General features: G+C 40.7%; 1 protein-coding gene and 1 pseudogene across 1 annotated transcript in view; one reads left to right on the forward strand and one right to left on the reverse strand.

The window, feature by feature from the left end:
- PRORP (protein only RNase P catalytic subunit) overlaps window positions 1-26,618 on the forward strand; it is a 127,769-nt gene that overhangs the window by 92,297 nt on the left and 8,854 nt on the right. The gene's annotated exons all lie outside the window — the stretch shown is intronic.
- LOC105239131 lies at window positions 12,322-12,860 on the reverse strand (annotated as a pseudogene).

The following is a 26,618-nucleotide window of genomic DNA, read 5'->3' on the forward strand; positions in this document are numbered from 1 at the left end:
GAGAGCAAAATAAAACTTGGCGAGACAGTTCAAAACTGGCTTTGTCCTCCCTTCTTTCTCCTCCTTTGTAACCGGTAGGAATTACATTCCAAGGTTCTGGATTTTTTACTTGGTTAGTTTCTTCCAGTTGTAAGGAATCCTGCTCTAACATATACTTCCCCTCTGCTCTCAAACTTCGTCTTCCCTTTTTCGTTCAGTCATTAGTGCATTCACTGATGCAGCACATTTTAATTGATCATCAGAAGCACCAGGCCCTGTTCTTTGTGCCAAGGATACTGTGAATGAAACCGAAAAAACTCCCTGCCCTCTTGGAGCTGAAATTGTTTTAATACTACCTGCCATCAGGGCTGCTGCCGTGCGTAACTCCACAAGGTGCCTCTCGCATTTTAGTCTGCGAATGTTGCCCTAGAGTTGTGCAGTGCACAGCCAGCTCAACTTCACATGGTGGCCTTGTCTACTAAGCTTAATTCGGATGTTTGTCAAAATTAATTTCCTATAATACAGTCAGTTGCCATGTTCCATCATTGCAGAGAGCAGCCCTTTCCTTTAAGGAAAGCATGCAGTCATCTCCAGGGGGCCGAAGATTTTGTGGAGAAACCAACCTTTGTCTTTCTCAGACTACCTGTGTTAAGTTGCTCTAAAATTCACTGACAGCTTCTTTCTTTACCGTCAGTAGTAATTGGAGGATTTTTTTTTTCTTTGCCTTTAAGGAATTCTCTGTTTTCTTTCTTTCTTCCTTTTCTTCCTCTTCTTCCCTCCTTCCTTCCCTCCTTCCCTTTTTTCCTTCCTCTCTCTTTCCTTCCTCCTTTCCTTTCCTTTCCCTTTTCTTTCCTTTTCTTTTTTCTTTTCTTTCTTTCTTTCCTTCCTCCTTTCCTTTCCTTTTTCTTTCCTTCCTTCCTTCCTTCCTTCTTGTCTTTCTGTACAGCAAAACATGGGAAGTTTTTCCTAGTTTTCTTTTCCCTTTCAATCATCATAGCATCATTTTTTTCTTTTTCTTTTTCTTTTTTTTTTTTCCTATGCAGTGATTCTTCCACCTTGATTTGTGGTCAGTAAATGTGCAGTTGGTAAGAAGTCTGTGCCCTGTATTTTGAAGGCAGATTGCATTTCTTGTATTTATTAGGAAGAGAGATTTGGAAAAAAAAAATAGCATTGAATTCCATTGTACCATTATCTTGCCTTGTGACTCTGCACAGTTCTAAATTCTTTAAAGCTTGGGTTTTCCTTGTAATCAACATATGAAGCTGAAAATACTTATTGATAATTTCACACACATGCCCCCCCACCTGAAATAACTTTGAGTTTATCTTTTTTTTTTTTAAGATTTTATTTATTTGAGGAAGAGAGTACGAGCGAGAAAGCACAAGCAGGGGGAGCAGCAGAAGGAGAGGGAGAAGCAGATTTCCCACTGTGCGGGGAGCCTGATGCAAAGCTCCATCTTAGGACCCTGAGATCATGACCTGAGCTGAAGGCAGCCGCTTACCTGACTGAGCCACCCAGGCGCCCCATGAAATAACTTTTAATTTATCAAAGAAAGCTATCTTGTCAGGACTCATTAGAATGAAATGTGTGTTTGAAGAGAGTAATTCTTTGTGCATGTAGGGTTGGAAAAATTGAGAAGTATGTTTGTTTGCACATTTATTATAGTTAGAATCAGATGGAAAGGTTTAGAGATTATGCAATTAAGGAATGTTTTCTACCCACAAATTCCCTAGCTGCATGCTTCGCAGTCATTAACAGGCCCAAGGATGCTTGAATTCAAATCTGCTTTGGAAACTAATTTTCCTAAATATTTTGTTTCCTAGATCTTTGCTGAAATGATCAACAGCATCAGGCATCAGCTCCATCAGAACTTTCCTCCATGAGGTGGCTCATTTGTCCTGTGATCTTTTCCCCATCCAGCCTCCTACTCTGTTGCAAATTGCATCCTTTAAAGACCAAGGAGGGATCTCTATCTCAAATAATTTGGGGGCATATGCTAATCATATATAAGACGTGAGGGCTCCCCTGGCCTCACTTCCCTCTTGGCACTTTACTTGCTTCATCCTTTTTAGACTTCAGAGAAGGTTAACTCTCTCAAAGCCTTTTCCTCTTTCAATTCTTGTTCCCATTTTTAATATTTCATAACTGAATGCCTTAACCTGGGGCGACGAACCATCATCTTCACTGCTTGATTCAACTGACACTCTTCAATGTTACCAGTGACTTCTGTGGGGAAATGGGAGCTGCTGTTTGTTGAGTGTGTTTTGTGGAGCAAGCAGAAGGTGCCCGTGTGAGGCACTTTTATAGGCAGTGTCTCATTTAATTTTCACAACAGTTCTACAGGTGGTGGTATTTCTTTCTTAAGGATGAGGAAACTCCAGCTCAGAAAGGGTTAAGTAACTTGTCTCATAGCTAGGAGGTGGTAAAGTCACAGGATTAGACACGCTTCCTTCCAAAATCCATGTTCTTTCTTCTGTAACAGATCTATTTATCCCCTCTTTCTTGAAATACTACTCTGGGCTCTTCGTGTCATGCTTTTTTGATTCTTTGGATCTCCATTTTTTTTTTAAGATTTATTTATTTATTTGAGAGAGAGAACACGAGCAGAGGGAGGGGCAGAGGGAGTGGAAGAAAGAATCCTCAAGCAGACTCTCCGCTGAGCATGGAGCCCGAGGAGGGGCTCGATCCCAGGACCCTGAGATCATGACCTGAGCAGAAATCAGGAGTCAGATGCTTAGCCGACTGAGCCATCCAGGAGCCCCTGGATCTCCATTGCTTTAATCAGTAACTCATAGACAGCTAGCTTGCTCTAGCTTCCTTCTTCCTCATCTAAACTTCTCAGAATACTGGTATACAATTTCTTTCTTGCTACCCATTTACTCCCTAACCCCAAAGGGATGGCTTAGCCCCAATCACTGCATTGAAACTGATCCCGCTAAGGCCATCAGTCATTTCCTAATTGTCGATTCTAGTGAACATATTTTAGTCCTTGTATTAGTCTGTTTGAGCTGCTATAACAAAAACACCATAAACTGGGTAACTTATAAATAGCAAACATTTATTTCTCACAGTTCTGGATGCTGGGAAGTCAAGTTCATGTCATTGAAAATTCAGTGTCTGGTGAGGGCCTGACTCTGTTCATAGATAGCCATCTTTTCACTGTGTCCAAGGGAGATCTCTTTGGCCTCTTTTATAAGGGTACTAATCCCATTCAGGAGGGATCTGCCCTTATAACCTAATCACCTCCCAAAGACCCCCATCTCCAAATAATATCACATGAGGGGTTAGATTTCAACATGGAAATTAGCAGGGAGATGTAAACATTTAGACCTTTTCTCTTATATTTGGTACCTTATTTTTTCTCTTCTTGAAACTGTGAATTCTGTGAGTCCATACTCTTTTCCTTCTCCTGTACTCCAACCATTCCTTGTCATCCCTTAGTTTTGAGCTCCTCTTCCCCCTTCAATGTTGATGCTCCCTGAAGCTCTGTCTCATCTCATCTAGTGGTTGATCTCATCTAGTTCAAGATGCCATTAGGTCTCCTGGTAGGTCTTGCAAACAGGTTTCTCATGGACTTGATCTCATCTAGTTTGTGTGCTGTCAAGTTCTAAATCTACATCTCTACTCTAGACAAGTCCATTGAAGTACATATGTCCAGAACTGAACCTCTACTCCTACAGATGATAACCACCATTCTTCCTGCCAGCCAACCTAGAAACCTGGTGGTGATCTGTGATTTCTCCCTCTCCGTAAGCCTCAAATCCAGTCTTTCACCAAATCTTGCCAATTTTACTTTCTCATTATTTCTCAAATCGGTTCTCTTCCTTCCCTCTATTCCGTAGCCTTCCCATCAGATCCTTATTAGCATCTGCTTACATATCTACCATATCCTCCTAACTGGTTTCTCACCTCCAGTTTTGTTTCTTTCAAATTCATCCTATTCTACAGGCAGAAATGACCATGTAACTCTCAAACTTAATTTACAGTTTAACTGTAGATTTACATTACTGTTTGACCAGGGAGATATCTGAATACGTCAAAAGATTTATTTGGGGAACAGATGTGAACTGTGTTAAGTTGTTCCCCTTTCCAGTGTAGCCTTTCTATTTTCTTGAACATTAGATATAATAACTGCTTATTAAATGGAACAAACAAAACTCTAAATATACAATGCACATAACCATTTTATTCTTATTAATGTCTTATTTTTCTGTCTGTTTTATATGAAGGGACAGAAACTAAGACATACCCACTAATGAACATAGAGAGCGTGCTTAAGTAACGCTATGAAGTAAGCAATTAAAGTTCCATTTTATAAACTGAGGAGCAATTAAATCATTTCCTAGAATAAATAGACACAAGTAACAGATCCAGAATTCAAATGCCAGTCTGACTCCAAAGTCCGTGATCTTGTGATCTTTCTGCTAATGCTACACTTTTGTGTTGTGTGTGTTGTTCTGTGTTGTCATTTCTTTTTTTTTTTTTAAAGATTTTTTATTTATTTATTTGACAGAGATAGAGACAGCCAGTGAGAGGGGGAACACAAGCAGGTGGAGTGGGAGAGGAAGAAGCAGGCTCATATCGGAGGAGCCTGATGTGGGGCTCGATCCCAGAACACCGGTATCACGCCCTGAGCCGAAGGCAGACGCTTAACCGCCGTGCCACCGAGGCGCCCCTGTGTTGTCATTTCTAAACCTGCATATCTAGCCCTCCCCTCACCAGGTAGTTCTGGGTTTGTTCACACCTCCAGGTTAGGATAGCCTACCAATCCCAGAAATTGGGATGAATCCCAGAAAGTGCAATGCATTGGAAAACAATAAGAAGAAAGCCATGTTGCAGGAAAAGTAACCTGGCAATAGTCCATGAGAAACCTGGTTGCAAGACCTACCAGGAGACCTAATGGCATCTTGAACTAAAGTGACAGTAGAACTAAGAAAGAAGGAATGGATTTGCTTAAATCAAGGAGTTTAAGTAAAGGATCTTTGAAAATATATGTCCACTGTATTTTCCTGAAAACTTAATTCTCTTAACATCTTAATCTTTTAGGGTCTTTCAAAGCTGTGTGTCAGTGTACGACATTTTTGTGCTTTCATAGCCTAATAATAACAATATGTAGTCTTTTAAAGCTTCCTGAGTCCTGACTTTATCCTCACATGTTTTTTTGGAGTAAGTAGTTGTATTTTTGTCATTTTGCATGTGAGGAAAGTGGCTCAAGCTGAGTGACTTGCCCAGAGGTTAATGGCTCTCTAATACGACACTGAGTCCACAGCCTGTGCTCTCTTCAGACACGTTCCGCTTCCCTGAAAACAAACAATGCTTTTTCAAAGCACATGATCACATTCTCAACATTTGAATGCCAGCTTGGCAGTGTATTATGAGTTGGTTAGATCAGCCAGTGAGTGGATGAAGAACAAGAACAGATGGTCTGATTCATGCTACGGACCGAACTGCGTACCCCTGCCAAACTCACATGCGAAGCCCTAACCACCAATGTTGAGGTTTAGATGAAGTCTTGGGGGGGGGTCCTCATGGTGAGATTAGTGTGCTTATGAGAAGAGGAAGAGACAGAGTTCTCTCTCTGCCATGCCAAGGGCACAGTGAAAAGGCGGCTGTCTGCACGCTAGGAAGAAAGCCATTACCAGAACCTGACCACCCCGGCACCCTGATCTCAGACTTCCCGGCCTCCAGAACTGTGAGAAATAAGTTTCTATTGTTTAAGCCCCCCAGTCTATGATCTTCTGTTATGGCAGCCCAAGCTGACTAAGACAGTTGATAAAATTACTTTCTTGTGATAACTCCCAGCTGCAGGATTTTCTAGAATTAGATGCCTGCCCGGTCTACATCTTACAAGCAGGATTCTTGTTCCTTTCGGCAGGTGACAGGTACTAGGCGAGGTATTTATTCTGCATTTCATAGATTGCCTAATAGCAGTAAGTAAATGAAGCTAAACTGTTGCCATGTCAACTCAGTGGCATGTCACATTGAAACAGGTTTCCCTTTCATTGTCCTGCCTTGTCTAATTGTGGAAAACCAAGGGCGCTCTGCTCTGTTCTCTATTGAAAAGATTAGAAAAGTTTTTGAAACAGAGTGCTTGATAGGAATGTTGTACAGACTGGCATAGAGTTGGTGGTTTATAAATCATTTCACTGTCACCAGTGTTACCACTCAGACTATTTCCTAGCATTCTGTACACACATGTTCTAATTTTATCATCCTTTAAAAATACTGTGTCTACTACTTCCTGGATAGTGGTCAACTTTTAAACCATTCTTTTCTTTGTTTTATAACCTACCCAGGTGAGTTTTCTCAGTTTATCTGTTTCTGTTTTGGAAAATCATGCCTTTGAAAACAGATTGTTTGTTTTATTCCCATTCATAGATACCTTTGAGGGGTGTGTGTGTGAACATAGTCATTTCTAAGGTAACCAATTGTGTTTTGAGACAGCAAATAATCTCAAGGACAGCTGTGATGCCACCTACATTGAGAAGTATCCTTTTTCTGATGCTGTATTCCGAGGCATATGCAGCTATTAGAGGGAAAAACAAAATTTAGTTCAAGTAAACATCTTTAAATTAGATTATAGAATCAGACTGGATCCCTTCTCTTTTTGACGTTTTAGCATATCAGAAGGTCTTACTACTTTTCTATTAGATTATTCTTAAAAATTAATATCTTCACCTACAGTATGAACATAATTTTGATGAAATTTTAAAGTCCCACTTCTAGGCTAGGTGTATATATTTACAAAGTAGGGTATAGTAACTTGGAAAGTATATTTTTTACATTAGGTTTTTAAAATTGTGAACAATTAAAAGAATCTCTTGCTATTTTCAAAAATATTGAAAATGATGGCTGCACTGTTTTTTTATGGCTGCACTATTAATGCAAGAAATTATTAATTTGGAGATGGAATGTATAGCCTCACATACTTGGGGTTTTTTATTTTTATCTTTTTGGTTTGTTTTTTGGCACGTCAGTGTGAAGGTATTTCATATTGAATGAAAACAAAGGGAGTCTTTGACCTCCCATGCCTTATCCTTCTTTTTTGTCAAATACCCCCTCAGAGGAATCTTTAGAAAAGATTTGGCATCAGAGAGGTCCGGATCAGAATTCTGGCTCTGTCATGTACTAGCGAGCTCCCCTTGGGCACGTAACTTCATTGCTGAGCTAACACTCTAAAACCAAATGTTCTGTCTCGCCCCTCCTCTCTCATTAGTCTTCTTTCTGTATCCTCTATTTGGTTTGCTGATACCACTCTCCAGCCAGTTACCCAAGCCAGCAATTCCAGGTTTTTCTACCTTTTCGTTCTCCACTAAGTTAACAGATCCTGCCAATATCTCCTCCTAAATTAATCCCTCCAGTCCTGCACTAAGATGGTAGCCACCAGCCAGTGGGGCTGTTGAGCACCTGCATGGTGGCTCACCGAATTGAGAAGTGCTAGGAGTGTGAAATACACACCCAATTTTGAAGACTTCATATAAAAAAGGGTTAGAAGCTATTTTGTTAATGATGTTTATATTAATTTCATATTGAAATAATATTTTTGATATAGTGGGTTAAGGAAAAAACATATTATTAATATTTATTTTATGTGTTTCTTTTTGTTTTTTAATGTTGCTACCAAACTTTGATTCGTGGCTCAGGTTCCATTTCACGCGGGCAGTACTGCTATCGTCTGCCTTGTCCTATCTCAGACTCTCTTCATCTCGCACTGCTGCTGAAGTCTGGTAACTGCTCTCCCTACCTTCTGAAGCTCAGTGAGAATGCTCTTTCTTTTTTTTTTTTTTTTTTTAAGATTTTATTTATTTATTTGACAAAGATAGAGACAGCCAGCAACAGAGGGAACACAAGCAGGGGGAGTGGGAGAGGAAGAAGCAGGCTCATAGTGGAAGAGCCTGATGTGGGGCTTGATCCCGCAACGCCAGGATAACGCCCTGAGCCGAAGGCAGACGCTTAACCGCTGTGCCACCCAGGCGCCCCAAGAGAATGCTCTTTCTCAAATGGACTTCTGAAAGTGTCATTGCTCTGTATGACAGCCCTTCAGAGGCTTGTCATCCCATAAACCCAACGTACTGTGCAATGCACAGTCTTGATAATTTGACCTCTGCATACGTCTTGGCCGCTCCCCCTCTCAGCACCTCCTTCCACCTGCCCTGCACTGTACACCCCACGAGTCCCAAAAATTCCTGTCTTGTCCTAAACATACCATGCTGTTTCATGCATCTGTGCCTTTGCGTTTCCGATTCTTTCATCTAGAATGCGCTCCCCCACCCCTCCCTCATCTTTCTGAGGAGTTGCTTTTTAACTTCCAGAACTTTCCAGAGGCCCCTCTTTTCTCCCTCCCTTATAGAGAGTCTACCAACACCTTGTATTTATTCCCACTGAGCTCTGAGCTCCTTGAGGGTAGGGCCCATGTCTTACTCACCCTCTTGTCCATCTGTGCTTAAGACAGTACCTGGAGGAGAACAGTTACACTCATTTGGTAAGTTTCTATATTAGTTATATTGCATTAAAATCATATATATTACAGTGATTTATTTACATGTCTGTCTCCCTGCTATGGAATGAACTCTTGGGAGAAAAGAAGTGAATCTTTTTGATATATAAAGTTCTAAATATCCCAGCACCTCAAGTAGTGCCTTCCACAAATATGGACACCATATTTGTTGAATTGAATTAAATAAACTTAGGCAGAACCGACTCTGAAATCTGCTGACTTTCAGATTGACCATTAGGCTCAATCATTCAGAGGGTTACTGACTTGGAAGAATTCTAGGAATCCTTTTCTATCTTTAGTTTCTGGAATTACTTTGTGTGCTATTGTTGCTGTTTTTCCCTCTCAGTTTTATTGCGATATAATTGACATACAACATTGTGTAAGTTTGAGGTGTGCAGCATAATGATTGAGATGTATATATTTGATATATACATAGTGAAATGATTACCACACTAAGTTTAGTTAATATATGCATCACCTCACACAGATATATTTTTTTCTTGTGATGAGAACTTTTAAGATCTACTTTCCTAGCAACTTTCAAAGATATAATGCGGTATTTATTGTTAACTGTGGTCGCCATGCTGTACGTTACATCCCCAGAGCTTATCGACCTGATAGCTGTAAGTTTATACCTTTTGACAACCCTCACCCATGTTCCACACCTTCTTGTTGCTGTTTTTTAACCTTTAAATGTTTTTCATCTTTTATAAAGGTAGTATACATCACTGGGGAAAAAGTTCAATAATATCAAATGATAGAAATTGAAAGTTCTTCAGTCCTCCTCCCCAGAGGAAACCACTGATAAGAGTTAAGTGTGTGTCTTTCAGGACTGTTTTCATACATACACACTTAATTATTTTTCACAAAAATGCCATCATTAAATATTTTGCTCTAAAGTTTGCAGTTTTAAAAATATATGTATTTCCAAGTACAAAGTTTTATACGCGTCTTTGAATGTCAGATTAGGGTCATGGTCCATGCTTTGACTCTGTTCCCCGGCTGGGCAGAGTGCTGTTCTTAGCTGACTTACTTTACAGTCAGTGGTCATTCCTTACACTGCTTGCAGAGGAGAAAGCTCCTATACCCAGGGGTTGGAGTAGATGGCCCTGCTGCAAGTAGAAAATATCTTTGGAGTCTTATTTGTTTTATCTTAAAAGTTAGTGTAGGGGCGCCTAGGTGGCTCAGTCGGTTAAGCGTCCTCCTTCGGCTCAGGTCATAATTCCCAGGGTCCTGGGATCAAGTCCCACATAGGGCTCCCTGCTCAGTGGGGAGCCTGCTTCTCTGCCTCTCTCCCAGCTTGTGCATGTACTCTCTCTCTCTATCTCAAATAAATAAAATAAAATCTTAAAAAAAAAAAAAAGTACCTAGGGACTTCCCACAACTCACTCAGGAAGGAGGGAGCAGTAGATGCTACTGGAAAAATTATAATCACAGTTAGCTATGGAGTAAGAGGCAGGATTAGAAAGGGAACATTTTGAAAAGAAAGGAGTTAGAATCAAGAGGTATTTAGTATGAGGGTTACTGATTCAGAGAATGGGTTTAGGGTTAGAATTAACGTAGGTTTGAAACCTGGCTCTGCTGTTTACTGGCCCGTGACTGTGAGCCGTTTCCTTAACCTTGCTGAGCTTCTGTTAACTCATCTGTCAAAGGGCAGCAGGAGCAGGGTGGTAATAATGGTACCAAAATCATAGGACATCTGTGAGGATGAAGTGATGATGTCTATAAAGACATTTTAAGTGCTTCTGACCCATCAGAATTGCCCAGTAAATTATAGCTTACGGGAGAAAGGTAAAAGATTCTTCTTTTTAAAGTTTACATGAATGTGTAATCTATGTACTTGGAAGAGGAGCCTCAGCATAGCTCTTCTACCAAGAACCAACGCAGTCCACCCTTTGCCTTGATAAGAGAGTAGTGAGCACACTCGTCTCATTTTATATCTAATTCCTCCTCTCACATCTCTCCCTCAAATCACATCCTCATTATTGCTTCCTGTCATTTCCAGTTTCTGTGGCCCCATTTCTGCTAAGAAAAGCAGAAGTGAGGGAAATGTGAGGGTTTGGGGATTTCTAAAAACTGTTCCTAAGTTCTCGTTGTTACGTTATATTAAACTATAGTTATGTGAATATAATATTTGCTGGATCTTTTCTCTGGGAAACACAAAGGAATTTCCCCATTAGTGTTACATTTTAACTTTTTAGAGGACAGGAATTATTGTATTGGGCATACACAATATGTGAGTTACGCAGTTGGGAGAGTTCATTTCATTACATCAAAGACATTCTCTTTTGTTTTATTTTTTCACTCTGCATTTTGCAAATGGGGAAACTTTGGCTCTTGACTTGCCTCAAGGGCACAGGTACATTGCTGAGCCGGAACTGTTAGTTGTTTTGTTTTGTTAAGATTGTATGTATGTAGTATGTATGTATGCATGTATGTATTTGTCTGAGAGAGCGAGAGAGTGTGCATACATATGATCAGGGAGGGGCGGAGGGGAAGGGAGGAAGAATCTGAAGCAGATTCCACACTGAGCCAGAGTCCGACGTGGGGCTTGATCCCAGGACCAAAATGACCAGAGCTGAAACCAAGAGTCGGACACTTACCAGACTGAGCCACCCAGGCGTCCCCTGAATTGTTAGTTTTAAACATGTGAGGTTGCTCTTTTACACCTCAAAAATGGTAGGATACTGGGACCTTCATATGATTCATATTACAAAGCCTCCGTGTGTGTGTATGTAACGTATCATAGAGAACACTTGAAATGTAAACGTATGGTGTACTGAGTAATAATAAAACGAGCTCTCCTGTACCTACCAGTCAGGTTAAGAAGCTCTCTGTGTGCCCTAACTTATTTTTCTTCCTAACCTGCTAACCTCTTCTTCCCCCATGCCCAGAGACTGAATATGGTGTAAATAATTTCCTTGTTTTTCTTTGTTTAGGTTTGAAAAACTGAGTAGCAAGCTCGACCCGAGGTGTGTGAGGACAGAGCAGTATTGTCAAAACATTAGGTGACAGCTCCTCAGAGAAGGTGAACAGAATCTTTGCTTCATGGCTTCTCTGAGAGCTTCTAAGAGCCCCTTCTGGGGAAGTAAGGGTTCAAGGTTATGCACGGGTCTTAGGAAACAGAGGTTTTTACCACAGTGAAGACATCTGGCAGAGTTGTAGTTGGAATCAGTTGTACAACATTTGACAGAAATATGGTCAAACACAACAGGCTGCTGTTTACTGCCTCTGAACTCATGTGGCTTTCCTCCAGTTTTTAGGAGTAGATCAAAGTAAAAATTTTTTGCCTTTTCAGTAGAATGCAAGTCTTCAGTGATCCAGGCAGCAGGGCATGGAGTGGGAGTGTAGTAACTCCAGACTGTGGTTAAGACAGCCAACTCACGCAGGCATTCTATTCTCCAATGAAAATGATGATGCGGTGGCAGTGGGGATCGTGGTGATGACTGTCCCCAGTGTGGCCATCTCTCGAGTCACTTTCCAATCTGGATTGATTGCCCTCTGAGTCTAATACACAGCCATTATCCTGGAATCTCTCTTCACCATCCTCCTGCACTTCCCATTGCCTCTCTCCTATTTCCTGCCTTCCTCTTTCTTGGGTTAGTGTCTAGTGGAAAAGATTATCCAGGAGCTTCATTAGGAAAGGTGTGCGGGAGGTAAAATTTTGGAATGCATCCATGTCTGAAAGTGTCTTTATATTCTTATATATGAAGGTGTGGCTGAAAATAGATCTCTAGGTTAGAAATAATATTCTTGCAGAATTTTGACGGCAGTGTTTTGTTTCCAGTGTTGGAAATCTGAAAACATTTTTCTTTACTTTTATTTGCATTTATTTTATGCAGAATTTACTCCTGGGCCATAATTTTTTGTTTCTTCCGGGATATCTTTGTCTTCTGTGCAACGTTCTCTTCTAGCTTAGGGACAGTCTGCTCTTTTTCAGTAAGGAGCATCTCGATGTGGCAGCAAGAGCTCATGTGTGGGTTGATCCGACCATGAGCTCTGTAAGTTCTCTGCCGCATCTTGGGGGCTTTGTTCACCTGGATGTGCTCAATGACCAGAGAATCTACATCTAAACCCTTAAGTTCAGCATTACCCTCTGTATTTTTAAGCATGTGCAGTAAAAATTCAGCACTCTTTTTGGGCCATCGACCCTACATCCAGCCCCACTGTTGGCCTGGGCACACCTACCAACCCCACCATTGTCGTGATGGAGTGGCACACATTGCTTCTGCAAAGTGACATCCTTCATATACTTGGTGGCTTTTCGGATATGCTTACCCTTGATGGCCTGCGCAGTTTCACATGTGTTCTTAAAGTGAACATGAAGAGTTGAGCCTCTTGATTTGCATGATTTTGTAGGGCTTTCTGGGTCAAGTAACCATTTTCAGAGATCACCTCAGGCTGCTTATGGGAAAAGCAGAAATCTGAAGACATTCTGACACCTGATTTTTTTCTATATGATCTGCTTTTCTCTTTCTGGAAGCTTTTGGAATTGTCTTTTTGTCTCCAGTGTTCTAAGCTTTATGGTAGTGAGACTTGATATGGTCTGTTTGCCATTCATTGAGTTGGGTATGCAATGGACTATTTCATTCTTTTTTTAAAAAAATAAGATTTTACTTATTTATTTGAGAGAAAGAGAAGAGAGTGAGAGAGAGAGCGTGTGCGTGCACAAGCAGTGGGGAGGGGCAGAAGAGAGGGAGAAGCTGGCTCTCCACTGAGCAGGGAGCCTGATGATGTGGGACTCAATCCCAGAACCCTGGGATTATGACCCAAGCCGAAGGCAGACGTTTAACCGACTGAGCCACCCAGGAGTCCCATGGACTATTTCATTCTAAAAACCCACTATCTTTCTGTTTTAGGAAATGTTCTTTGATTATGTCATTGATGACTCCTCTCTTTTCCCTGTTTGTTCCCTCCCTCTCTTCCTCCCTCCCTTCCTTCCTCTCTCTCTCTCTCTTATTCAGATTTAGATCTCCCAGGCTGGTCCTCTAAATTTATTTTTTATCTCTTTGCTCCTTGTCTGGGAAGCCTTTTCAGTGTTCTCTTCCTACCCTTCTGTTGATTTTTTTTTTTTAATTCATGGTAGCAGCCATGTTTTAATTCCTAAGAGCCATCTTTATTTTCTTCCTTTAAAAAAATAAAAGCATAATGAATGCATGGTCTCATACGATTTTTTTTTTAAGATGTATTTATTTTTAGAGAGAGCGCGTGTACACACACGTGCAGGGGGAGAGGCAGAGGGATCTCAAGTAGACTCCCTGCTTAACGGGGAGCCTCACAAGGGGCTCTATCTCATGACCCTGAGATCAAGAGTCAGAGACTCAACCAACTGAGCCACTCAGGCACCCCATTATCTCATAGGATTTTAATGATAGGTTTTTGTAGGGTTTTTGCCTTCTCCCTTTATAGTCTTTTGTTTGTTTTCCTTGTTTGTTTTAGACTCTTCCATTTCACAGGCTGTCCACCCTGTGATAATTCTTTGCCATCTGCTTATGATTAAACATAATCTAAAGAGCTAATTAGAAGTTCTGAGTGTGTAGGTGGGGTTATTGACTGTTGACTTCACATAGGGTGATCTGGGTGGGCCATTTGTTGGGGAATTCCCAATCAGTATCTCTAGGGTTTTTCTCTTTGCCTGGTCAGATTCCCCAAAGGAGAGTTTCCAGTCTCTTGCCTGCAGGGTAAAGGCCTTACTGCTGCCGGTGTTTCTGAGAGTCAAGGAAGGAAACAGGTCTGAGTTTCTCTACATTCTAATTTCAGTATGCATATATTCACGTAAGCCCTATTTTCAGTATGGTACGCACACTGTCTAGTCTGCTTGGTACTCCAGTCTAGAGATCCTTTGATTTACATCCAGGTAATGAACCTTCAGACTTCCGACCCCCACCCCAGCAGAAGCAATATGGATGTGGGGTGGGAGGGCAAATTTAGGAATCTGATGCTTCTTTAACAGCTTTTACCCAGTTCTCCTGAGGTAGGACGTAGACTTCCATTTAGTATGCCTCCTTTGCTTTCAGTTCTGGAATATTTTGAGAAATTAAGTTGGTTCTTAGCTTACCCCTCTTCAAATCTGATTTTTTTGGATCTGCAAGGTTAGGTACCTGTCTGTCTCCTTTCCAGCTTTCAAATTTTATTGCTGTTATCTCCCTTCTTGTTCTCCAAGTTCCTTTGGGTTTGTCATTTTAGAAGGCTCTGTATTATAGTTTTACTGGGATTTCAAATGGGATTAATATTAGATGCATGTGTTCCTTTTGTCTTCTTAACCTGAAAATTTATGTTCTACTCTTAACAAGTGTTGGCAGAAAAAGTAACACAAAAATCACCCAAGTCTGTGATAATACCAAAAGACTCTATCTTTCTTTTCTTTTTTTCTGTTTTGATTCTCTTTCCTTTTGTTTTTTTTTGGGGGGGGGCGGGGTGGATACAGTGAGGTTTGGGAGGTCTAAATGTACTAATCCTGACTGTACTGTCTAATAATAGCTAGTACTTATTGAGTACTTTTCCATGTGCTTTGTAGCTGAATGCATCTACATTAATCCTCGTAATAACCCAATTTATATCTCCATTCTACTGATGATGAAACAGAGGCCCAAAGAGGAAATGTAATTTTCCCAAGGTCACATAGTTCTGACATAGGGGAACCAGAATTTGAACCCAGGCAGCCTGACATTGAAGCTTGTTGCTCTTAATTACTATACTATCAAATACTAGATATAAATTGGAAAAGTCTCTTTAATGTCTCTATTCAGTTTCTGTTTACTATATATAAGCCCTTCTGCTATGGAGCTGTATAGATGACTTGAAATATTAACTGGAGATATCCAAGGTGTCTTTTTATATTCCTAGGTCTTTTGTCTATTTTAGACTGACAGGATTATTCCAGAAAACAAAACCAACAGCCATAGTGTGCAGTTGTATGTGGCTCTGTACCAAAACAGAGGCTAGGTGGATCAGTGCAGCCATGGAAAGGCTACACAAATTTTCAGACCTCCACAGTTCCCTCATCTTATTCTTTCTCTTCTAGTCATTAAATGGTATCTCTGAGCCTGAAAGTATTTACATACTTTACCAGTGTGAGCAGATTACTCCCTGTACATAACTAGATCTAGAACCCTGGTGGAAATTTTTAATAAATTTTTGAAAGTGGAAATTAAAAGGCATCAGGGTAAGTTAAATTAATCTTCCTGAAATTAGTTTTCAGTCTTCAAAATACTGTCTCCTTTTCTGCCTCACCGTGACAAAGGAAACACAAATATCTTACAGAGAAACTAAAAAGACCGAAGAGTGCATGTAAATGTTTGGAGAAAAGTCATACTATGAGTCAGGAGTGAGATCTTCTGTCTTCTAGACAGCGCTGACTCTCAGCTAGCTGGGGAAATCCATCTTGGCCAATTTAATCATTCTCTAAAAGGCTGGACAACTGTGTGGGTGCTAATGGCATCGGAGAGACATGGTACGCAGGAAACACATCCCACACTTGACAGGATGTTCCCAAGTCAGGAAGGGCATTTCTCTTCCTCAGTAGAATTGTTTCATTGACTAAAGACAACATGAGATCATTGAAATCTCCCCAAAATACCAGAGACTGACGAAAGCAGGATATAGGACATGGTGAGTCTAATGTAATGTAGTGGGATCGTTTATGACATCATAATAAAGTGATAGTATTTTGTGTATGTACTTCCTTCCATGAGATTTAAAGAATTTGATAGAGTCAGTGAGTCATCAGAGTTTTAAATCTTCTGTGTTCAGAGTCCATGGTCCCACAGATGGGAGCAGGACTCTGGTTCAGTCCCCGCCTCTCTGCTCTGGAACTCGACCACCAGGCTTCTGAAGCTTCCACTTCTTGAATACCACCCGGTGAAGCTTCCCTCCCCCTCCTCACCCCACTGCTGCTTCTCTAAAACATTTCCTTTTTTCATCTTCTTCCAATTCACCCATTTTCATCAAGTGTTACCCTGTATCTTACATGGTATGTAGCTCTTGAGCAGTTCCAGCAATGAAATGTCATTAATCTTCCTTAAGTAAAGAATGATCTCGCTTTCTCTTTCTCTCTGTGAGCAGCACCAGCTACCATAGGTAGAACTGAGGCTGAGACCACACCAGTAAGTCGTTGGCAAATGAAAACGTGACAAGAAGCCTTGAGCCACAACTTTGGTGGGTTTCCTGCCCTTTTCCTTGGTGGCATTTTCAGAGGTACACAGAAAAATGTCAATATAGCGGTCACCTGAGGACTATCTCTAGGGCAGGAATTCTCTCCCCAAAACTTAGCTTGAGAGAACAGTGAGCGTTACAAAGACAAAGAAGAGAATGGAACTGGGTATGAGCTTACCTGCAGATGGTAGGAACACAGAAACAAATAGAAAACTCCATTGTTCTAGTGTAAGTTATGACTTGCCTTGTTTTTTCTGCTGCAAACTTTGTAGAGAGCACAGTGCGTCAGTTTATAAACATTGTGTTTGTAGTCTTCTGAGTCTGTGAAAACGTTGCCTCTATAGAGTTCATTGATCATTGTGCATCTAAAGTGATTTCATGTTCTCTTAGTTTGTGGGGAATAATTGTCAAAATTAATTAATGCACATGGAAGAAAAAGATCCAAAGAGTCTTTACTTTTCTTGCTTTCCATAAAAAGTGGATGTGTATTTCCTGGCCTTAGTGTCCAAAAAAGCTAGGTAACTGGTATTAGAAATTGGTATCCTTTTATGTTGGAGCTATATGCAGGCTGTTTGTAGTTATTTATTTATTTTTTTTAAAGATTTTATTTATTTATTTGACAGAGATAGAGACAGCCAGCGAGAGAGGGAACACAAGCAGGGGGAGTGGGAGAGGAAGAAGCAGGCTCATAGCAGAGGAGCCTGATGTGGGGCTCGATCCCATAACGGCAGGAATCACGCCCTGAGCCGAAGGCAGACGCTTAACCGCTGTGCCACCCAGGCGCCCCTGTTTGTAGTTATTTTAAGAATTTTTTTCTGGGGGCGCCTGGGTGGCACAGTGGTTAAGCGTTTGCCTTCGGCTCAGGGCGTGATCCTGCCGTTATGGGATCGAGCCCCACATCAGGCTCCTCTGCTATGAGCCTGCTTCTTCCTCTCCCACTCCCCCTGCTTGTGTTCCCTCTCTCGCTGGCTGTCTCTATCTCTGTCAAATAAATAAATAAAATCTTTAAAAAAAAAAAATTTTTTTTTCTGTTTTTTATGGAATTTTAAGTCTCTCCACTTCCAAATAATGAGAAAATAATCTCTTTAACATCAACATTCTATTTTTTAAAAGATTTTTTATTTATTTATTTATTTATTTGAGAGAGAGTGTGCGCACAAGTGGGGGGGGTAGAGGGAGAGGTAGAAGCAGGCCCCCCTGCTGAGCACGGGGCTCACGTGGGGCTCAATCCCAGGACCCTGAGATCATGACCTGAACCAAAGACAGTTGCTTAACTGACCGAACCACCCAGGCGCCCCTCAACATTCTACTTAAAATTAAGCTGCTTCCTCCTGCAGCTCAGGTGTGTGTGTATAAAGAGGAGACAGGTCAAAGACAAAATCATTTCACATCTTCCTCGGTGTGAGCATTTATATGGTTTTATCTGAGAAAAACGAGGCCTCCGAAAGCTTAGACCGGTCAAGTGCACGGTGCCTTGCTCTTCAAACACCCCATCTGGTCACAGTTTGCACCTGTAACAGCTGCTGACCATTTTCATTGAGAACAATTTCTACTTTAATCAAGCTCCCCTTCTATATCAGATCCTTTGAAGAAAACTGTCCACAGCTGAGTGCAGGATCTTTGAACTTCCTTCACACATCGAATACCAGCATCAGAAGGTGCCAGGAATGACACTGGGTGCCTTATCCACTGGGTACCGGGCTCTGACTAGCTGAATAGAAGGGGGAGGGCTGCCCCTCAGCCAGGCTAAGAAAGTAAATACAGCTGCTCCTCACCATTCGCCCACCACTCCTCCACATTAAAAGGAGAGAGGTTGGGCTGAAGGTGGAGAGGTAGGTTGAGGAAGGAAACATATTTCAGCACTAACATGTGGCCTCCGAGGCTGCCTTATCAAATTGGCCCCTGGTTGTTTCCAAAAGTCATTAGAAGGGGGAGACATTGCCAGAGAGAGCGTGCCCTGAAAGCCACATGGTTTTGAGATCCTTTCTCCAATGAGCTTTTCATACAGAAATTGCATGTGGCTGTGATGTTATTTTACAGTTTTGTTGATGATGACTTCACAGATAAATGTTCATAATACTGTTGAGGATAGTGGGGGAGTGGAGTGGGTAGGAGGGTACCTGATTTCACGTTTTAAAAATAAAGCAATCTGAGCAAATAAATAAAATAGGAACTTGGAATTCCTGACTCAGGCCTGGACCCCCAAACCACAGATCCTATACTGATACAAATTTGGAATGGTATCTTCAGTAGTAAGTAGGGAGACTGATATCAGATGACCTGAAAGTGCCTTTTGCCCAAACGTGAATGTGGAGCAAGGGGTGATCATTACTCACCCCGGCCTCTCACTCACCCAGGACGCTGAGTGCTGAAAATCTCCCTACTGCGCCCACTGCTGCTGCCTCTAGGCACTCCTGGCTTCCACCCTGTTCTGGGCTTTTATACTGACTGGCTTGCTCTGGGCATCTGCAGCCAGCTCCCACTTCCAGCCTCCCACCAGCTGTATCTCCTCCGTGCCTCTGCCCTCAAGCCTCCACTCTCCCCCCACCACCATCCTTCTGCCAATGACTCACCTCCTGCTGCACACAGAAAATAGACGCTGTCAGGAGGAGCGAGCTCGTATTTCGACACACACACACACACACACACACACACACACACACACACACACCACAGTCAAACCAGTTTATCTCTGCTCAAATCCAACCCCCGGCTAGAGATGTTCTCTCTCACTTGTTCTCTAGATTCCCTGCCTGCTTTCTCAGGAAACTGGTTCCAGCGAGCATCCCCTCTATGCCTGCATCTTCAGCCTCTACCTTGCCGCTGACTTTTTCTGATCAGAATATAAATATTGTCAAGTCTCTTCCATCTTAAAAACAACAACAACAACAACAAAAAACCAAACAAAATAAAATCAAATACCCCCTCCCTTCACACTGAAGCTTCTGGAAATTGGAAACTTTGAAGAGGACGCACAACGCAGTTTCTGAAATGAAAAAGCAGAATTGATTGTTATTTTTGGTAAGCAAAATAGAGCCCTGCTTGCAAGACATAGTCTCTCTGGACAAAACGAACTGTAACCGTATGTAGTGTAGGAAACCAACTGAAATCTCACTCCTGCCCTGTGGTGTTGTCAAAATGACTCCTCCAGGCTGCAGGCCGCACTTTGCTGTCTCTGTGAGCACTGATACTTAGCCTCTCCTTTCTTGAAATGCTCTTAAAAGTCTTTCTGAGAGACTTCCATCTCCTGGTTTTTCTTTCATCTCTCTCACTGTTCCTCAGTTTACATTAAATTATTTTCTCGTCACTCTACCTTTCAAAAAATAGGATTCCTCATGTTTCATCCTCAGCTTTATTCCCTTCTAAGTCTGTATCCTTCCTGTGACACCTCATCTACTCCTTGATGGCTCCAAATCTTTATCTCCGGCCCAGAGCCCTCTACTAAAAAGTAGAGTCCCGTAACTAGGCTGCCCACTGGATATCTCCCACCTGGGGATATCGTGAGCTTTTCTTCTCAAAGATCCTGTCTTGCTACCATCATTTGTCCAGTTGTCCCAGTCTTCCTTGGTTTTTCCCTCTCCTCCTTTCCCATGTGTAATCAATGACTAAGTCTGATCAGCTCTGCTCTACTAACTCTCACACGGCTCTCTTCCCTCTGTCTTCACTGCCAGGGCCTCAGTTCTCATCTCTTACTTGAATTACCACAAAAGCCCCCTACTAGATCTCCTTGTTCAGCCTCCTTGCAGTTTACAATTTTGATCTCTCTAAATTGGCAGTCATGTCATGCTCCTGTTTTCAATCCTTTGCTTTTCCCCCATTGCCTTCAGGTCGGAAGAGATTCCTTATCAGAGCTCACAATGACCCTTGTGATCTGACGTCTACACTCATTTCCAGCCTTTTTTCTGGCATTCCTCACTGTTATCCCACACTTTTGAGTGAAACGCATCTGACACCTTTGCAGTTCCTCGAATTCAGTGTACTTATAAAGAGCTTCCACCTTCAGCATGCTACTCCCTGTCCTTGGAAACTCCCATTCCTTGCCTGAATAATTCATCTGAAATCTCAGCTGTTGCTTCCTCTGTGGAGAGACTTCCTTGACCACCCTCCCCACCCACAGTGTGATTTAAGTGCCCATCCTTTGTGCTCTCTCTGAGCACTTACTAAATTCTGTTACAGTCATTTGACCGCAAACTCCTGGATGTTAGGGATAACTGTGTCTTTCTACCTGTATCTCCAGTACCCCCTGCTTACTGGGTGACAGAGACGTGTTCATTAATGGTTGATGAATGAACTGGAGTTCTCACAGTGTTAAGGGCGTGCATGCATGCGCGCACACACACGTAAGTGCACACCCAAAAGATCCTTGAATCGGACTGATTCTCTAGATCCAACTACCAATTTATAAGAACAGGCCTGGAGAATATGTTACACGATACCATGCGGATGAAGTCAGCAAAATCTAAGTGCAGGAAATGCTGTTAGGACAAACAGCCACATTTCTTGAACTGCAATCAAGCAATTGCAATATATGGAGGTTTTTTAGGTCCTGATTTTTTTTTAAACTGTAAAAAAAAAATTATGACTCAGATGAACACTGTATATCTGATATTAAGGAATTATTGTTAATTTTTTAGATATGATAATGGCATTGTGCTTATTTTTTTAAAGGGTCCTCATGTTTAGATGTACGTTCTGACGTATTTATAGATGATATGATATGATGTCTGGGATTTGTTTCAAAATAATCTGAAAGGGAGAATAATCTGGGTGGGGAGACAGATGAAATTGGATTGGCCAGCAGCTGATAATTATTGAAGCTGGTGACAGGCACTCACTAGTTCATTGTGCTGTTTTACCTACTTTAGTTTATATTTTTAGATTTCAATAATTAAACTTTTATTGTGGCAAAATATACATAGTGCAAAATTTATGTTAACTTTTTTTTGTAGTTTTTAGTTTTTATTGAAGTTCCACTTAGTTAACATATAGTGTAACATTAGTTTCAGAAGAAGAAGTTAGTGATTCATCACTTACATATAACACGCTGTGTTAACCATTTTTAAGTATACAGTTCAATGGCATTAATTACTTCACATTGTCGTGCACCCGTCGTTACCATTCATCTCTAGAACTTTCTCACCTTTCCAAACTGAAACTGTACCCATTAAACAATATCTCATCCCCCTACCCTTACCCCTTTGAACCATTATATTTTCTGTCTCTATGAATTTGACTACTGTAGGTATATCATATAAGTGGAATCATATAGTATCTGTTCTTTTGTGTCTGGACGAATGTCTTAAGATAATGTTAACATGTCTTCCAGGTTTATCCGTGTTGTAGCATGTATCCGAATTTTATTCCTTTTCAAGACTGAATATACTCTGTTGTACGCATTTACACATTTTGTTTATCCATCTTTTTTTTGGGCATTTGGATTATTTCCAAAACTTTTTCCAGAAGGTATCTGATAATGTAATGTAAGGTGTACTGATTGTAGTTATCTTGCTGAAGAACTGGCATAAAGCTAATTTCTGTAGACATCAGATCCCAAAGGCATAAGAGTTTTTGAAGATTTACAGTCCATAGAACCCAGGAAGTGCCAGAGACTGCAGGCGGCGGGGTAAAAAGTTAAGAATAGGGAAAGGAAGTTACGCTTGTTGTTTAGGATTACTCAGAAAAGCTCTTGCCCTCATTGGCCTCTACCGCCTCTCAGGCAGCTTTTCTACTTCCTGAGTATCCCTACGCAGTTATTTCTAACACATGTAGCCCTGCCAAATGTATTTTTATTCTAAGCTCAGGAACTACCTTTCAGCGATTTTATACCAAAAATAAGTGTGCCACTTACAAGTAAAAGAAAAAACCTTTTATCTGTTCCTGCAGGAGATAAACCAAGTTAGAATGAAAGCCTAAACCAGAAAATGTTTGCATCAAATATTAGTCTGAAATTTATTCTTACTCTTCTGGTTTTTGGAAAATTATCCTTTAGACATCTTAAGGAGCAGCGGGGAGGTGAGGGGTATGTGAGATCTAATCTCAGGTTAACCTTGAGGTACCCAGAGAAGTTCTGAAATCAATGCGGAATTTTAGATATTCTGTAGAAGGAGCAATACTGTTTAGTTTGTTCTATGTTGCTCAGATTCTAGACTCCTTAGATAGGCCCAGAACTGTCCCTCCCATCTCGTGGTTTCTCAGGTTAGAACCGTCCAGAGTGGATTGTGGCTTCTCTGGTCAGGACTGCCCTGAGCTCAAGAAAATTCTTCTTTATCTTTCTCATCTAAACCTATTTCCTGCTTATAGTCTCAGGAGAGGGTTGCCTTTTATATCTTCTATTGACCATCCCGTGCACACTGGGTATTTGTCACATACCCCTTTGTCCTTAGAAGCCCCAGTTTTGGTTTTAGAGGTTTTATTTTTTGTTTTGATTTGGCTTTATTGTTTACTTTTTATTTTGAGATAATCGGAGATTCATATGTAGATGTAAGAAATAATGCACAGAGATCCCATGTATCTTTTACCCACTTTCTTCCAGTAGTAGCATCTTTCCAAACGGTATTATCACAACCAGGATATTGACCTCGATATAGTCCAGATAGAGAAATTTCCATCACCACAAGGATCCCTCCTGTTGCCCTGTGATAGCCATATCTACTTCTCGCCTGACCTCACCTCCTCCTTACCCCCAGCTGCCACTAATCTGTTCTCAATTTTTAGAATTTTCTCATTTTAGAAATATTATGTAAGTGGACTCACATAGTATATAACCTTTGTGTTTGGCCTTTTCGCACCACATAATTCTGTGAAGATCAGTCCAGGTTGTTGCAGTATCAATAGTTTGTTCCTTTTTATTGTTTAGCATTCCATGATTTAGATATACCAGTTTCTTTATTCATCTACTGAAGGACATCTGGATTGTTTCTGGATTTTGGCTATTAGGAATAAACATAAGTAATTAAACTGTGTGTAGAAGTTTTTATGTGAACATAAGTCGTCATTTCTCTGGGATAAATGCCCAGAAATACAAAAACTTGATCGTGTGGTAGTTGCATATTTAGTTTTACAAGAAACTGCCAAATTGTTTTCTAGAGTGTCTGTACCATTTTAAATTCCCACCAGCAATATATAAGTGATTCAGTTTCTCCATATCCTCAGCATTTGGTGTTATTACTCTTTTTTATTTCAGCCATTCTAATGGGTGTGTGGTGATACCTCATTGGGTTATAATTTGCGTTTCCCTGATGGCTAATAATGTTGGATATCTTTTCATATGCTTGTATATTATGTATGTCTTCTTTGGTGCAAGGTGTTTGGGGTTTTGTTTTGTTTTTAAGTAAACTCTACCCCCAACGTGGGGCTGGAACTCAGGACCCCAAGATCAAGAGTCACATGTCCTACCAACGGAGCCAGGCAGGTACCCCAAAAGGACTTTGTTCATGTTTTATTTGGATAGTTTGCTTTTTTAACTGTTGAGTTTTGAGAGTTCTTTATGTGTTCTAGAAACCGCTTCTTTATTGAACATGTGGTTTGCAAGTATTTTCTCCCAGTCTGTAATTTGTCTTTTTCATCTTTTTAACAGGGCCTTTCATAAGACAAACAGTTTTAATTTTGATGAAGTCCAATTTATCAATTTTTCCTTTTATAGATAATGTCTTAGATGTCAAGTCTAAGAACTCTGTGTACTCCATCATGAAGATATTTCTCCTAGGCTTTTTTCCTAAAACTTTATAGCTTATGTGTTAACATTTAAGTCCATGGTCTATTTTGATTGAATTTTTTATATCAGGTATAAAATTTGAGTAGAGGTTTATTTTTTACTTATAGATGTCCAATTGCTTCAGCACCATTTGTTAAAAGGTTATCTTCCCTTGGCATATTTGTGAGGGTCTATTTCTGGGTCATCTATTCTGTTCTGTTGATCTGTGTGCCTGTCCCTCCCAATATCACAGAATTTAGATTACTTTAGCAATGTAGTCGGGCTGAAGATGAGGTAGACTGATTCTTCCTTCCCACTTTATTTTTTTTTCAAAATTGTTTAGGTGTTCTTCTTCCTTTGCCTTACCATACAAGTTTAGAATAATCCTGTCTCTGTCTACCAAAAAGTCTTGCTATGATTTTGATAGGAATTGCATTAAAAACCCACATTTCAATCTAGGGAGAATTGACATTTTTTACTGTCTTGAGTCTTCCAATCCATGAACATGGATGGTGTTGTTGAGTTCTCCCATATGCTTGCAGATTTTCTGTCTAGATCTTTTCCCAGTTGTTGAGAGGGGAGTGTTGAAGTCTCTAAATATAACGGTGGATTTGTCTATTTCACCTTTACATTCTATCACTTTTCCCTTCACATCTTTTGCAGCTCCGTTGTTTGGTACACACGCATTTAAGATTGCTGTGTCCTCTTGGAGGATTGACCCTTTTATCACAGAATGTCTCTCCGCATAGCTGGTCGTTTTCTTTGCTCTGAACGCTACTTCACTTAATATTAATGTAGCCACTCTGGCGCTCCTTTGAGGAATAACTTGCAGACTATACTTGTATATTTGAAATGAGTTTCTTTTAGATATTATATAGTTGGGTTATGTTTTTTAATCCACTCTACCGGCCTCTTTTAATTGGTGTGTTAAAACCCTGTAGGGGCGCCAAGGTGGCTCAGTCGGTTACGCATCTGCCTTCGGCTCAGGTCATGATCCCAGGGCTCTGGGATCAAGCTCCACGTGAGGCTCCCTGCTCAGCAGGGAAACTGCTTCTCCCTCTCCCTCTGCTGTTTCCCCTGCTTGTGCTCTCTCTGTCTGTCAAATAAATAAATCAAATCTCAAAAAAAAAAAATCCCCTCTAAAAATAAATAAATAAATAAAAGCCTTTATATTTCGGGGCACCTGGGTGGCTTGAGTGGTTGGGCATCTGCCTTCGGCTCAGGTCATGATCTCCAGGTCCTGGGTTCCAGCCCCATGTCAGGCTCCCAGCTCAGCAGGGAGTCTGCTTCTCCCTCTCCCGCCTCTCCCCTTGCTTACGTTCTCTCTCTCTCTCAAATGAATAAATAAAATCTTTTTTTTTAAAAAGCCTTTATATTTCATGTTATTATTGAATTGTTAAGATTTATGCCTGCCATTTTATTTTTTGTTTTCTGTCATCTCTATTTTTTGTTTTATTTTTCTTGCCTTCCTATGGGCTACTTGAACTTTTTATAGAATTCCACTTTCATATACCCATAGTGAGTTTTTTATTTTTTAATCTATAGTATTTTTTAGTGTATCTCTTTGTATAGCATTTTTAATGGCTCCTCTGGATATTATATGTATGTGTGTGTGTGTATATATATATATATATATATATACACACACACACACACACAATATCACACTCTGCTGGTGTCATCATTGTTAACAAGTTTTCTGTCTTGCCAGATGGCCTCTTTCCTGGTACTTTGCCTAGAAAAAACACGCCTTTGTTGGGTTCTTTTTGTCTGTACCCACTGGCATTTCTGGGTTTCCGGCTTCTTCGGCTCCAAGTCTAGGATATACAAGGCAAAAAGAAAATCCAAGGAATTCACTCCCATGTCATTCTTCATAATGACCCCCATGTCCCTAGTCAGTCTGCTTTTTTCTCTCTTCACGGTCTTCTTTTTTTTAGTTTCTGATTTTTTTTTTTTGCTTTATGTGGAAAATAGACATAAATCTCATTTTATGCTGTATTTTTTTTTAATTTTATTTTTAAGCAATCTCCACACCCAACATGGAGCTCAAATTTACAACCCCAAAATCAGGAGTCACATGCTCCACTAACTGAGCCAGCCAGGCACCCCGAAGCTGTTATTTTATATCTTAAATGTGTTTGAAACATTTTGATTTTTGGAAACATCAAACTTTCAGAGTCTTGCTGTGTTTGTTTTGTATAACGTCTAGGGGTTTTAGTTGTACTTAGTGGTAGAGATAGGAAAAAGTAGATCTACTCCCATCTTCCTAGAAGTGGAAATCCCTCCCAGTTTTAT

Source organism: Ailuropoda melanoleuca, chromosome 20, assembly GCF_002007445.2.
Source record: "Ailuropoda melanoleuca isolate Jingjing chromosome 20, ASM200744v2, whole genome shotgun sequence".
Taxonomy (NCBI): Eukaryota; Metazoa; Chordata; class Mammalia; order Carnivora; family Ursidae; genus Ailuropoda; species Ailuropoda melanoleuca.